At 44.5% G+C, this 15,805-nt stretch overlaps 2 long non-coding RNA genes across 2 annotated transcripts in view; one reads left to right on the forward strand and one right to left on the reverse strand.

Annotated features, from left to right (window-relative positions):
- The first annotated feature begins 1,396 nt into the window (after window positions 1-1,396).
- The window catches only part of LOC309528323, a 57,938-nt gene continuing 43,529 nt past the window's right edge, over window positions 1,397-15,805 (forward strand). The window contains exon 1 of the long non-coding RNA XR_014217661.1: window positions 1,397-1,623. This is a non-coding gene — a long non-coding RNA (uncharacterized lncRNA). The remainder of the gene's footprint in view (window positions 1,624-15,805) is intronic.
- On the reverse strand, window positions 1,420-5,281 carry LOC309528350. The gene is made up of 2 exons (XR_014217695.1): window positions 5,089-5,281; window positions 1,420-1,638 (listed from the first exon to the last, which is right to left on the reverse strand). It is a non-coding gene; the product is annotated as an uncharacterized lncRNA (long non-coding RNA).

The following is a 15,805-nucleotide window of genomic DNA, read 5'->3' on the forward strand; positions in this document are numbered from 1 at the left end:
TATTGCTGTGGGGAATCACAAGTGGGCACTCGGATCATGCTCTCAGGCTTCTCCTATGTGTCTGGCTGGCATGATAACCACACAGCCCCCGCTGCACATGAGAATCCCTTGGATCTATCATAAATTATTATTATTGAGTTTATATACCGCCTTATACCTGGAGGTCTCACAGAAAATATCACAACATATATAATCAGAATAAAAACAACCCAATGACACCCCCTCGAAAAAGAGCCACATTTTAGAAGGGTACAGTGGTACCTCGGGTTACATACACTTCAGGTTACATATGCTTCATGTTACAGACTCCGCTAACCCAGAAATAGTACCTCTGGTTAAGAACTTTGCTTCAGGATGAGAACAGAAATCGTGCTCCGGCGGCGCGGCAGCAGCAGGAGGCCCCATTAGCTAAAGTGGTGCTTCAGGTTAAGAACAGTTTCAGGTTAAGAACAGACCTCCAGAACGAATTAAGTACTTAACCCAAGGTGCCACTGTATGGGATGTCAAACAGATCAACCAAAGGCCTGGTTAAAAAGGAATGTTTTTGCCTGGTGCCTAAAGTTGTATAATGAAGGCACCAGGCGAACTTCCCTGAGGAGAGAATTCCACAGATGGGGAGCCACTGCAGAGAAGGCCCCGTTCTCATGTTTCTACCCTCCGGATCTCTCTAGGAGGCAGCACATGAAGAAAGGCCTCATAAAATGATCTCAGGGTCCAGGGAGGTTCATATGGAAAGAGGCGGTCCTTCAGGTATTGTGGTCCTGAGCCATTTAAGGCTTTATAGGTCCAAACCAGCACTTTGAATTGGCCCCGGAAACTAATTTGCAGCCAGCGCAGTCAGACCAGGATCGGTGTAATATGCTCAAACCATCTTGGTTTGAGCAACCTAGCCTCTGAATTCTGCACTAGCTGAAGTTTCCTCAACACAGTAATAAAAACGTGACCTCCATGCTCAGAGACAATATAGTACTTTTCACATGTGCAGAGATATGTATAAGCCATGGTCCCCAACCACATGCCCAAGCCTATGTGTAAAGAGTTTGTATGCATGATGCAGACATAGAAATGAGCACCTATGCATTGGGGATGGGTGAGATTTGCTGCTGTATTCCTGAACCCTCCAGAGCCCCGTTCCTGGATTAAGCATGTGAAGGGAGCAGTGCCAAGTAAAATTCAACCTTTCAAAAATTCCTGTTCACGGTGGTTAAAGTATGATTCAAGTTTATGCAACATTCTTAAACGGGTGAGGGGACCTCACAGTATTGCTGATTCTCTCTCTCTCTCTCTCTCTCTCTCTCTCTCTCTCTCTCTCTCTTTCTTTTTGTTGTTTATATGGCTTGGGCAGGAGGAAACATATTTTTTTTGAAATATATGTAGGGTGGGCCCTTCCCTGGAAAGAAAAATTCCCAGTGGTCTGACTTCAAGGCTAATAAAAAATGCTTTATTGTTTCTTTTGTTGATCCTACTAACCAGACAGCAAGCCTCTTGGGCATAGTTAGGCCAACAAATTCAAGCTTGTGTATCCAGTGTCTCATACTGCTTTGGTTAAAAATCAGGTTCCCGGTGAAGAAAAAGCAGCTCTTGGGCTCCTTGTGATTCCTCATTTGCCTTCTATCCATGTTTGTGATGCAGACAATTCTGCAATGGAAGTGATTCTTTAGCAGAATCTAGATTTAGACTTTAATCCTATACACTTTTACTGGAGAATAAATAAGCAAGTCCTATTGAAAGTTTTGGAAAAAGATGAGTAGTGGGAGGACAGGATAGAGGTATGTAAAATTATACATGGTGTGGACAATGTGGAAAAAGAGAAGTTTGGAGGAGAAATCTAAGTATATATAAAATTACATTTCTGTACTATCCTTCATCCATAATAACAAATAAAACAATACCCCCCCCACCAAAAAAGCAGGAGAAGAATTTGAATGAAGCAGTCATTTGGACGCATCCATATTTCTGCAGCAGACACTGTAAAATCTGCCCTGGGTGGAGCAGACAGAGAGGTCATAAGTGTCAGAATAATTACATCTGAAAGGAAGCAGGAACAATGAGCATAGGGCAGGCATAACAACCACAGGCTTGATACTCTTTAGCATTACAGAATGCTTGGCATTTGTCAAGAATCTGTCTCTGCGCTTCTGAAACATCACTGTGACAGCACTGATACAAGTGAAATGTGTTCATGAAACAATTGGGAAGCTCGCTTGCCTTAGATTCGCCGTTGTTGCAACTTAAGTTCATATAATACAGGAGTGGGGTACAGTGGTACCTCAGGTTAAGTACTTAATTCGTTCTGGAGGTCTGTACTTAACCTGAAACTGTTCTTAACCTGAAGCACCACTTTAGCTAATGGGGGGCTCCTGCTGCCGCCGCGCCGCCGGAACACGATTTCTGTTCTCATCCTGAAGCAAAGTTCTTAACCTGAAGCAATATTTCTGGGTTAGCAGAGTCTGTAACCTGAAGCGTATGTAACCCAAGGTATCACTGTAATAATAATAATAATAATAATAATAATAATAATAATAATAATAATAATAATTTATTTATACCCCGCCCATCTGGCTGGTTTTTCCCAGCCACTCTGGGTGGCTTCCAACTGAATATTAAAAACAGTACAGCGTCAGATATTAACTTCTCTAAACAGGGCTGCCTTCAGTTGTCTTTTAAAAGTAAAATAGTTGTTTATTTGTTTATTTTTTAAGATATTTATTAAGATTTTCAAAATATTACAAAAGAAAAATAGAAAAAAGAAAAATACAAAATAAAAATAATTAAAAACAACTCAATCTTTCCATTACTTATTTTTCATTAGCTTGTTTCCCGGACCTCCTCACGCCTCCCTTTTTTGTATTCCAATTCAGTTTGTTGGTTCAGCAAATCCTTCCCCTCTTTGTTTATCCTAATCTTTAATCTTAAAATATTGTAACATTAAATCTTTACCTATTAATAATCCATTTTTCATATTCCCTTATAGTATTGCAGCTAAAAACCACTTAGTTTCTATCCAACATCATTCTAACATTCATTAATTTTACAATATTTCTGTAAATAGTCTTTAAATTTCTTCCAATCTTCTTCCACCGACTCTTCTCCCTGGTCTCGGATTCTGCCAGTCATTTCCGCCAATTCCATATAGTCAATCACCTTCATCTGCCATTCTTCCAGAGTGGGTAGATCTTGTGTCTTCCAATACTTTGCAATGAGTATTCTTGCTGCTGTTGTGGCATACATAAAAAAAGTTCTATCCTTCTTTGGCACCAAGTGGCCGACTATGCCCAGGAGAAAGGCCTCTGGTTTCTTCCAGAAGGTATATTTAAATACCTTTTTCAATAGTTGTTTATTGCCTTGACATCTGCTGGGAGGGCGTTCCACAGGGCAGGTGCCACTACCAGGAAGGCCGTCTGCTTGGTTCTCTGTAACCTCACATTTTGCAGTGAGGGAACTGCCAGAAGGCCCTTGGCGCTGGACCTCAGTGTCCGGGCTGGATGATGGGGGTAGAGACACTCCTTCAGGTATACAGGACCAATCACAGTGAGTGCTGTGATGACAGAGACCTGTAACTCATAATGGCTGCCTCCCGCATTGTTTTTGCTGTGTACACAGCACCAGAGGGACCTCACTGGGGCGCAAGCCTGGGCAGTGTGTATGGAGGTCCTGGGCGGCCCAGATGACAAGACCCAACTCTTGGCCTTGATGATGTGGTCGAAAGGAAAGCAGAGGAAGACATTTGGCACCAGCTTGGCTGCAGGAGTTGCCAAAAGGAGGCATACAAGGCGCTGTCCAACTGTCTTAGGGACCCCACTCTGGATTTGTTTGCAGAGCTTAGTCCTTAGCTCTTTCTTCTCCCAAAGACATCCTGCAAGGCAGCAGGGAAGTATTCTTCCCTCTATAGCACATGCAGAAACCACCTTATTGAGTGTTGGACACACCATTGGTCTTGTCCTCTCAATCTGCCAGAGCCTGTCTTCACCTGCAGGGGAAGTCCCTAACTCAGCAAAGGTTTGAGACCCTTCAGCTACCCACATCTGATTTAGCCAGCGAGTTGAGGTCGTTTCCCACGGTTGTGACCGCTGTCACATGCTGACAGCTTCTAGGAGCCACAGGTGAGAGCTGAGTGCAGGTGGGGACCAAAGGTGGACAAACAAACCCAGAATAAGCACTACGTGTTCCCCACAAGAGGTACTACCCCTCCCCATACCCCTCATAAACCCCCACCACTGATATATGGTATAATACCGTATTTTTCGCTCTATAACACGCACCCGACCATAACACGCACATAGTTTTTAGAGGAGGAAATCCATAGGCATGCCACCAGTAGGCATTCCCTCCATAACACGCACAGACATTTCCCCTTACTTTCTACGAGGAAAAAAGTGAGTGTTATGGTGCAAAAAATACGGTATGTGGAACCTTGTAAGAAACTAATGTCCCTTCCTAAGTCAAGGAAAAATATTTTAGGCATCCTCAAGCAGAAAAAGATCACTCAACCTTTTATTTTTCCCAACCAGTTTTTGACTGATATTGTTGCAATCTTCTATGTTGTATGCAACCTTTTTGTATTTTTATAAAAAGTGTGGCCTATAACTATTTAAATAAATAAGGAATGCAGGCGCCCTTAAATGCCTAGAAGGCTTGAAGGGTACCCTGTTTGAAGTGGTGCCAAGGGTTACCAACCATATGGGGACCCTGATTGCTCATGTTTATTCTATGGCTATTGGACACGGGTAGCGCTGTGGTCTAAACCACTGAGCCTCTTGGGCTTGCCGATTGGAAGGTCAGCGGTTCAAATTCTCGCAACGGGGTCAGCTCCTGTTTTTCTGTCCCAGCTCCTGCCAACCTAGCAGTTTGAAAGCACACCAGTGCAAGTAGATAAATAGGTACTGCTGCGGCAGGAAGGTAAACAGCGTTTCCGTGTGCTCTGGCTTCCATCACAGTGTTCCGTTGTGCCAGAAGCAGTTTAGTCATGCTGGTCACATGACCCAGAAAGCTGTCTGTGGACAAACGCCATCTCCCTCAGTCTAAAGTGAGATGAGCACCATACCCCATAGTTGCCTTTGACTGGACTTAACTGTCCTTTGCCTTTACCTTTTACCTTAGCCAGTCATCTACCTGTAGAAGATCCCTTCTTATGGGCCATTTGCCACGAATGAAGCCGACTGCATGCCACTGTAAATCTCCTCAGTGAGAAGAGAGTAACAGCATGCAGAAGGGTAGGTTCAGGTGAGATGATCCATTTGCGCTAGGAAAAAGGAAAGAAAACTCCCATTATAAAGAGGGAGGTCACATGTGCCAGTCCTTAGGTTGAACAGGTGCTATGCTCACTCTAGCTTTGTCTAAATAAAACAGCAACCAGTTCAGTAGTATATTTTAGACTAACAGCTTTGTTGTATCCTATTAAGCAGCTGTGGCTTACAGCAGCCCATTTTGCCCGATGCACAAAGTGGTCACCCTGTGGCGAGCTGCTAAAGGTGACTCGCACATCTCTTTTCATAGATAACTCTTGAGGGCAGGATTGACATGGTCTGTGAAAATTAGTGCAGAAACTTCCATAACAAAAGGAAGATCTAATCTTTGCAACCATGGGGACTATATTTGGCGCATGGGAAGCAAACGGGAGTTTGGGAATTGCCCTTTCCGCTTCAGTGGGACATTCACCAGGTGTGGCATTACTGAACAGGGAAATAGAGAATTTTGCTAATCTAGTATCTCCAGACTGCAACAATAGCAGTTGAATAGGCATAGGCCCATATGCTTAACAGGACAAATAAGCAGGACTTTATATGAGCCAGCTTGCTCTGTGCAACCTATATGGGGAGCAGATGGCCTTTGTTGTGGGCCCAACTCTGGCTCAGAGGTTTCTCCAATTAGGTGGTCTGTGGTGTGTGTTAGCTCTTTCTACATATTACTTGTTTGGGATACTTGTTTAGGATGTTGAAGTTGCAAGTACACTTCCTGAGTGCAAACCTCAGGTTATTAACATGCCTTCAGACTCCCACAGTTTCCTTGTTTGAAAACGTCTCTCCTTGTAGAAATATAATGTTTACCAGTTCTTCTTTCAGGCTCACTTTTCCTCTCCCAAGAGGATGTTGCTTATGCATCCTCTAAGAGGAAGTTAAAAGGAAAAATTAACCTGTCAGAGAGGAATGATAAAGCTTCTATCTTTTTTAAATCAGTTTCTTTTCTAAAAGGCAGAGACTGGTGTGCTTTCCCGCCTCTTCATCAGCTCAGCAATCACTTCCATCATGACCATAGCAGCAGCATTCAAGGTGCCTCTTTGCCACTGAAAAGGGGGAAACAGAGACTCAAGCTGTGTCTCTGAGTGTGTGTTTAACATTCTTGCCTTGTGTTGATGTTCTTTAGTCGTGTCCGACTCTTCGTGACCCCATGGACCAAAGCACGCCAGGCACTTCTGTCTTCCACTGCCTCCCGCAGTTTGGTCAGACTCACGCTGGAAGCTTCGAGAACACTATCCAACCATCTCGTCCTCTGTTGTCCCCTTCTCCTTGTGCCCTCCATCTTTCCCAACATCAGGGTCTTTTCCAGGGAGTCCTCTCTTCTCATGAGGTGGCCAAAGTATTGGAGCCTAAGCTTCGGGATCTTTTAATTTCGTGACTGCTGTCACCATCTGCAGTGATCACGGCGTCTTGCCTTGTAGCACATGGGTAAAAAGGTAAAGGTAAAGAACCCCTGGATGGTTAAGTCCAGTCAGAGGTGACTATGAGGTTGCAGCACTCATCTCACTTCTCAGACTGAGGGAATCAGTGTTTATCCACAGACAGCTTTCCGGGTCATGTGACCAGCATGACTAAACCACTTCTGACCATGACGGAAACCAGGGGATTCGAACTGCCGGCCTTCTGATCGGCAAACCAAAAAAGCATGGTGGTTTAGATCACAGTGCCACCCATGTCCCTGGCTAGGGAAAAGGAGCAAAGCATTTGGCTTATTACTTTTTTTTAAAATAAAAAATTCCTTTGCCAAGGGGGCACACATGGTCTCCTCCCCATGTTGATTTTTGACACAGGGTTGCCGATTTCATTTCCATCACTGTGTCTCTGTGGCACTCAGTTAGATCTGAACCAAAATGAGGGCCCTCTTACAATGGAGGTGCTCACCCCTGTGTGAACTGGTCCCTCTTCTTGCAATGAGTACCGGGGTGAAACTGTGCACATACGCCCTCTGCATCTGTAGCCAATGAGCACTTTGCCAAGAGTGGGAAGGAGGCCTTACACTATTATGGGCCTGTGGAAGCAGTTTGGTGCAGGAATACCAAAGGGGGATGCCCCAAAACTCCAGTTTGGCCAGTCCTGGTGCTTTATTAAAGAAAGGTGTAAACTTACAACACAGCCTGCAAAGACCCACTGCTGTTACGGATACAGGGTGAACACCGCAGCAGTGAGAGGTTGTCATGACTTGTTTGCAAAGTGCTAATATGTTAAGTTGGACCATAAAGAAGGCTGATCGCCGAAGAATTGATGCTTTTGAATTATGGTGCTGGAGGAGACTCTTGAGAGTCCCATGGACTGTAAGAAGATCAAACCTATCCATTCTTAAGGAAATCAGTCCTGAGTGCTCACTGGAAGGACAGATCGTGAAGCTGAGGCTCCAATACTTTGGCCACCTCATGAGAAGAGAAGACTCCCTGGAAAAGACCCTGATGTTGGGAAAGATGGAGGGCATAAGGAGAAGGGGACGACAGAGGATGAGATGGTTGGACAGTGTTCTCGAAGCTACCAGCATGAGTTTGACCAAGCTACGGGAGGCAGTGGAAGACAGGAGTGCCTGGCGTGCTCTGGTCTATGGGGTCACGAAGAGTCGGACACGACTAAACGACTAAACAACAACAACAATAAGTGTGACATACAAAAGAGAGCATATGCCAGTTTCGGCAGAACCTCCCATCAATCCACCTGACTAGTGTGGGCATAGGTGGCAACTCCCCAAAGCTTACAGAGAGTTCCCCTCTCTGGGCCATGAGCCCAGCACCCTAGGGCCCACATATAAGCACAGCACCAAAGCAAGCCAATTAGCATATACCAAAGCAAATGAACATAGAAACAGTGGCAGAGAGGGAGAAGGCAATAAGCAACGTACAGGCCCTGCCTCCATCATAAGGCAGGTATGCCACGAAACCTATGCTACTGATGCTTGTTTTTATCCTCTGAATTCTGTGCAAATCTAAGGCCATAGAGCCCCAGCAGTGGCTTGACCTCAGGCTGCTCCTACAGGCTAGTTTGCAATTCAGCACAAGCCAGCATCACAGGCTAATCGAGGATGTTACCAGAGGCCAGCCAAAAACCAAACCAAGGACTAGGTGGTCAGTGCCAACATCTACATTCCAATGTCAAGAATCGTCATCGTGTTGCTGTCTTGTTTGCTCCGAGTGTGCCCACATCCGCTGGCTCTCGAGCCAAAGCAACTGGAGGCCATTAAGTTTTATCCTGATTACCAGTCAGAAAGGGATTCCTGTAACTCTTTCTCCCCCAAACCACGGTCGCTTTGGCTGTTTTGAAAAACAAAAAGTTATTACATTAAGCCATGAAGTCCTGTAACTCGCTCAAAAACGGGGGAAATGACACATAGTTTCACCACCTAGTAACTAGCGATTCAGCCTCCAGCATCAGGTAACACTAAGCAAATAAGAATAATAATTACAAAACATCATAGAAATATGAGCCTAATGTATAAGGTTCTCTACTCCCCATTATCATATACCCAGCCCATACTAACAAAAATACGTTTTTTAACCAAAAGGTAAGCTACCAAAAGATAGAGGGGACGCGGGTGGCACTGTGGGTAAAACCTCAGTGCCTAGGACTTGCTGATCGTATGGTTGGCGGTTCGAATCCCCGCGGTGGGGTGAGCTCCCGTCGTTTGGTCCCAGCTCCTGCCCACCTAGCAGTTCAAAAGCACCCCTAAGTGCAAGTAGATAAATAGGTACCGCTTTATAGCAGGAAGGTAAACGGCGTTTCTGTGCGCTGCACTGGTCTGGCTCGCCAGAGCAGCTTTGTCACGCTGGCCACGTGACCCGGAAGTGTCTTCGGACAGCACTGGCTCCCGGCCTCTTAAGCGAGATGAGCACGCAACCCCAGAGTCGGACACGACTGGCCCGTCCAGGCAGGGGTACCTTTACCTTTACCTTGAGCTGCTTTTTATTCAACCAGCTTCTGTTAGTAAGAGATTTCAATCATAGGCACTTACAAACTTAGATAACATAGACTCTAAAGGAGTCACTTACTTTTGGAAAAGTATAACAATTTTTCAACATTCAGCTTTTTTGCCCTACTGCAATTTTTCTCCATCATTTTTCTGTTGCAGTCATTCCCGACTTCCACCCCAGAATGCCCTGGAATGACATGAGATCTTGGGCAAAATTGCAAAATGGAATGGGCCAAATTGGGCCAAATTGTGAAATGGTGGCCAGGAGCCCAACACAGCTAGCTGCTGGTGTCACTTGTAGCAGCAAAAACAACAACAAAAAATAAATTAGGAGAAGACAACAAAGCTGATCTCACAGATCTCACAGGGTGTTTTTCCCCCAGCCGGAACTTACCTCTCAGGTGTGTTTTGGCACTTATTCGGTGTGTTCTGACAGCTCTTTAGGATGCTGAAGGTTGGGCAGCAGTGTTGCCTTAAAAAAGCTCAACAACCTGGATGGGTGCTCAGCAAGTTCCACCATCTCTTTTCTAGAAAGAAAAGCCCTGGCTGATGCCTCTGGGGAATTTCAGTGAGATAATTTCCTTCCTACATGCATACACACACACACACACACACACACACACTTCTCTGCTCACAAGATGTTGAAGAATTTTGAGGAATCATTTGTGCATAGCTCTAGTCCTGTCTTGGTCCTGAAAAAAACTTATTTCATGTAAGAAGTTGGTCCATATACTTGGGCCTACATCAACAGTAAATGAGTTTATCTCGTGCAATGGTGGATTATGAAGATCAGAAATGAGGCCTTAGAACAGATATAAGGTTACTGTGACTTTTCAGATGTAGTTGGAGTACAAATCCCATCTTCCTTGACTACAAGCCATTCTAGTTGGGGCTGATAGGAGTCCAACAATTTCCTGAGGGCCACAAGTTCCCCATCTGTGCCCAAGATTATGATCCAGTTTATCAATACCTTTATCAATAAGGGAGTCTCTAGGGTACAGTTCCCTCCCCCATTACTCAGCAACATTGGAAGTCTCTGGTGTGTTGGGAAGGTTCCCCGCCAAGTTCTCACTCCCATGCTAGGACCACCATTTCTGAGAAATGGAACAAATCTGATATTGAAAGGGCCTCTTTGCTCTCAGATTTCCTACTGGTCATTGCTCCTGCCCATAAGGGGAGATGCAAAGGATTTCAGCAGTTCCATCATTTACGAAGAGTGGACTGTATCATTGTACAACTCTAAAGGAAGACATCTTTCTTTCAGTTGGCTTTTAAATCAGGGGACAGCTTATACTCCCTTCAGTTTGAGAACACTTTGTGTGGGGCATCCAGAATGAAGGAAAACAGTGACCAAAAAATCACATACAGAACATCTGGTCCAATACATCTCTTGCTAATAGTATAGAGTCACAAAAGCTACACACATCTGAGAGGGCTCACAGCTGTCCAAGAATCCCATTACTTTCCCAGAATTGGCATAAAAGGAGGAACAAACTATGACTTGTATAACTTGAGAGTTATAGAATGTGATTAGGCAAACCTTCAGAAATATGAAACTGCTTTCTGGACTCTGGAGCAGGCCTTTTGATGAGGCCCTCCAAGGCGAGGACCACCTTTGGCCTACTAGAATTTGGAGAAATAAAATACCGCTCTTATTAATGTCCAAGGCAGAAGCCAAACACAGGAACTGAAGACAGGAAACCCGGTATTTGTTTTACATGACAAGTATATCAGAGCTATAAAGCACTTAAAAAAAAAAATCAGGGTGTCAAGCAGTATTTATGTACAAGACTCTATTCCATAGGAAGATGGGTTTTTGGCATAAAGCCCAACATGTTGTGTGTACAGGGCCAGATTTGCTGTGGTATAAAAAGGAGGGAGAGGGAAATTGAAGGTCTTGCTCACAGCATCTTTTGATGCTTGCTGTTTTGCCCTGGTGTTCTTTCTTTAGTTCAAATGGTGTAACTCAAAAACTAGCAACACCAACAGGGATTGCTCCAATTAATCAAGGATGTCACCTCAACTACTTGGTGTTTGGAATGTGCTTTGTCACGTAACACTCACAGGTTAAGAGAGCCCAAATCTCTCTATTTAAACTCTCACTTCCTTCAATGTTCCTTTCAGCTTTAAACTTTTGTCCTCCAGAAAAAAGCTATTCCTGGAAAGTGTGCTCCTTGTGCATAAACTTTTTCATATGGTCCCATTTGAAGCATGATGGGTTGCAGTACTTGAAAAGTTAATGGAAAGTTTCCGATATGAAAGAATATGTCACCTACCATGTTTTTACAGGACTTTCCATGCCAGTCATTGAGTTTATGAAGCAAAATCAGATGGTCACTAAACCGATCTTAGCACTATTCCATGTATCCTCTTTAGTGTTGCAAAGCCGTTTTGCTATTTAATCCTTAAATAATGTTGTCTTAATACCTCTGCATCTAGCACTTTTTTTATAATGACAGTAAGAAATCTGGCTTCTAGTTCCTGCACTCGGCACCTCTGAGGAAACTTTGGCTGTATATTTACAATGTATATTTATTAGTAGTGAAGTTTACTGGCAAGTTTTATTGTACCTGGCTTGTCGTCTGTATTCTAGCAATTGATTGACATTATTATCAACTTATAGTGTGTCATGTTTTAGTGACTGATTCTGCCAATCTTGCAGTGGATCTGTACCAAGATTGTGTAATCTGTATTTAACTGATTTAGACTACAATTGTAACCCTATTTACCTATGAGTGAGGATGGGCAAATTGGTGGAGACTGTCATAGCTTTAAGAAATGTGGTTTATTCACTTGTTTACACCTTCAATCTGCATGGATAGAGTCCAGATCTTACAGTATGGTCATTTCAAGAAGGGTTTGTCCCCCACAACAGTGCAGCCCTGGACTCAAAGGCATCTCTCCCAGTCAGCCTGCCCAGGATGGATCCCTGTCTTCTCCCTCTTCTTCCAAGCATACCTTGCTCTAAAGTCTCTCATTTCCTGACCACGTAAACACCCCCCATCACCATGGCATCCTCTGTCTGTCCAGGTCCCAAAATTCCTCTTAGATGGGCCACCAACGCCCTATGTGAGACTGTCCTTAAACATCTGTTTTGAACACACGGCTTGACGGTCCTCGCTACTGCTCTGTTATATTGTATATATGAACTTTGATTGGCTTACTCCTATAATTTGAATGATATCATTATTCTATTATATATTTTCTACTAACTATTAGCCTACATGATGTGTCTGTTCCTGTGTTGTGAGCATTTGGGGCAGATGTACGTGGGAAAGGATTATACAAATTGAAATAGTATATGGTAAAATAAAAGAATAAATTGTAGCTGATAACTTTCAAAAATTTGCTATATTTGGATGTCCACTTTTATTTAAAAAAGCAAAACAAACAAACCTGGCTGTCTTTCGATGGAAGAGCCCCTTCATTTACAAAGTTGTCACTTGCAATCTTTTTTTCTTTAAAGCCAAACACTTGGAAGGAATTCCTAGATAAGGTAGGTGTGGACCAAAATAGTCATTGACAGCCCCACAATTCACTCATTTCCTAACATAGCTGGCTGTGCACTGCATTTTAGCCTAAACAATAAGGTCATTGTTCGGACAAGAAAACATGCCCAGTTTATTTAAAGGTTAGCAAGACTCAAAAGCTATATGCACTAGCCAGGCTTTGGCATGCTCAGTTTTTTGTCATCGCAGGTAAAATGTTCCCAAAATGTCCACAGCTATGTGCAATTGATAGAAATATCATCAGAATCCTACCGCACGTATTCTCAACCATGAACAAGGCATGAGATGCTAGCATTTGCACGCACACATGCAAATTGTTGCCAGTGGTCTAGTTCTGACTCTAAGCAGGATGTTGACTTGGTTTGTACATTTTCCCCACTAAGGTCAAGTCTAAAAATACTCCAGAAGAACTTCTTTTTGCACTTCATGAACTGTTTGGCATCCAAGGAGTCTGAGTCTCACTATAGAAGACATTTCCATGTATTATGGAAAACTTAACAAGGGGCTTTAAATCTGGAAGGCACCTGTATTCTTCTCTCCTCCATAAATCTTCCCAAAGATATATGCACCTGAATCAAAACAGGATTGAATTAGAACACATTTGGGGGAGGGGAGGGAATGTCTTAGAACGAATCATGTTCCTGAAGGTAAGAAAAAAAATATTTTCTCTATCATGGGATGAAGGCTCTAGTACAACCGTAAAAAAGAAAAAGGTAAAGGACCCCTGGTAAAGGACGCCAGTCAAAGGCGACTATGGTGTTGTGGTGCTCATCTCGCTTTCAGGCCAAGGGAGTCGGCGTTTGTCCACAGACAGCTTTCTGGGTCAGGTGGCCAGCATGACTAAACCGCTTCTGGCACAATGGGACACTGCGATGGAAGCCAGAGTGCATGGAAATGCTGTTTCCCTTCCCGCCACAGCAGTACCTATTTATCTACTTGCACTGGTGTGCTTTCAAACTGCTAGGTTGGCAGGAGCTGGGACAGAGCAAGGGGAGCTCACCCCGTTGCGAGGATTCGAACCGCCAACCTTCTGATTGGAAGCCCAAGAGGCTCAGTGGTTTAGACCACAGCACCACCCACATCCCTACTCATTATCTGGAATGGAGCATGCCCTTGTAGTCCTCTGTACATGCTCTTCACATACAGAGCACTCGCATCAGGAGTGGAACTATGAAACCAGCCCAGTCCCAGGCAGTTCATGGATGAGCTAGTCCCATTCCTGATATCCTCACTCAGTGCCTTTCTATTTGGCACCTTGTGATTCCGTGTCACCATGCTGAAACTACAAAGAACATATTGAAAGCATCCTAGCTCTCAGGGGAGGCTGTGCAAGCCCTTGATCAGTGGCTGGACTAACTGATGAGGGCCAAGAAGTTTGGCTCGAATCCTGGCGAGACAAGAAGCACTGTGGACGAGTGGTTTCTGGGTCTGGATGAGGTTACATTCCCTATAAAGGAGAAAGTTAGTGGTCTGGGGTACTCCAGCACTGTCACTGGAAGCTCAGATAGCTTCAGTGGCTCAGGTGTCCTTTTAATAGCCTTGGCTGGTGAGACAGCTACAACCATTGTGTGGCTAGGCCCCACTGCCACCCTATTCCCTAAGGTGCAAATAACTAGACAACACACAGCTTTTTGGGATTTTGGGATCAAAGAACTTTTTTGGTTAATGATGTGAAAGGTTTGGCCATAGGCATTAAAGGTAAGCAACGACACATGTTACTCCCGCCTGTCTGCCAGGAGTGTTTTGAAGGGTGAAGTCAGCGGAGGGGGGGGGCGCCCTATGACCTACGTCAAATCGGGGTGTCCCCCAAGTGGTCCCCGTTGGAGGAGTGGTATGGTCATAGCCCCCGTCTAGGCATCAGACAGGAGTCACTCCTGCTGGATCCTTTTAACAGGATACCCTTACCCATGGAGGGGCAGGGGGGGTTACAACCACCCCTGCAACCAAGACTAGGCTAACCCAATGCCTCAGAAAGTTGTGACTATTGCTATGAGGTAGGAGAAAACACAAATGGCGGTGCCAATTTGACAGATGGGAAAAATTCCTGACCAGCTCCTGAATCTGGCAACCAGCATTGTCCATAGCAAAGTTGTACCATTGGTAAAGAACCCTAATCTGAGGGGTGGTGGGCGGGAGAACTGGTGCAGCGAGAGAGAGGCTGAAAGGCCCAGCTGGCCGGGTATTTATCCTTCCCCTGGGTGCGGTGCCAAGCACCACTATTAGTGGACTGGTACCGCGCCCAGTTGATGCCCCCTGAATGCCTGCTGCCATTGGCCAATTTGGCGGTAGGAGTACTATCCGCCTGACAATAGGCCGGTTCATAGGGGAGACGCGGTGCCCGCCCACAAAGCCACCCCCCCAGAGGGTAAACAGAGTTCCTTGACCATGAGAGATTACACATGGTTGCCCATTCAGTGGTTGTATGGCTTGATTACTGTCATTGGCTTTATGTGGTGCTACCCTTTTCGGACCTGGAAGCTTCAGCTGGTATAGAATGTAAGCAGCCCAACTACTTGTGGGACAACTTTCTGACAGAAAATAACAATAATAAGCCTAGGATCAAGGTTTGGGACGCGGGTGGCACTGTGGTCTAAACCACTGAGCCTCTTGGGCTTGCCGGTCAGAAGGGTGGCAGTTTGAATCCCCACAACAGAGTGAGCACCTTGCTCTATCCCAGCTCCTGCGAACCTAGCAGTTGGAAAGCTCGCCAGTGCAAGTAGATAAATAGGTACTGCTTCGGCAGGAAGGTAAATGGCATTTCTGTGTGCTCTGGCTTCCATCATGGTGTTCTGTTCACCAGAAGCAGTTCAGTCATGCTGGCCACATGACCCAGAAAGTTGTCTGTGATTGCAGCTGTAAATCATAATCTTAAAGAATGTACAAAGAAAATGAGCGAATTAACTGAACGAAGGGTTGCTGAGAAAGGGTTAATATAAGGATGCAGAAAAAGGGAGGTATGGGGAAGTCCGGGAAAGAAGGTTTTGAAAATAAGTTTAAGAAATTATTCATGTTTATTTGTTTGTATGTCTTGTAGGGTTTGTTTTGTTATTTGTTTTATTATATGTTTGGAAAATTAATAAAAATTATTATAAAAAAAACAGAAAGTTGTTTGTGGACAAACGCCGGCTCCATCA

This window comes from Podarcis vaucheri, assembly GCF_965113315.1.
Source record: "Podarcis vaucheri genome assembly, chromosome: 3".
Lineage (NCBI taxonomy): Eukaryota > Metazoa > Chordata > Lepidosauria > Squamata > Lacertidae > Podarcis > Podarcis vaucheri.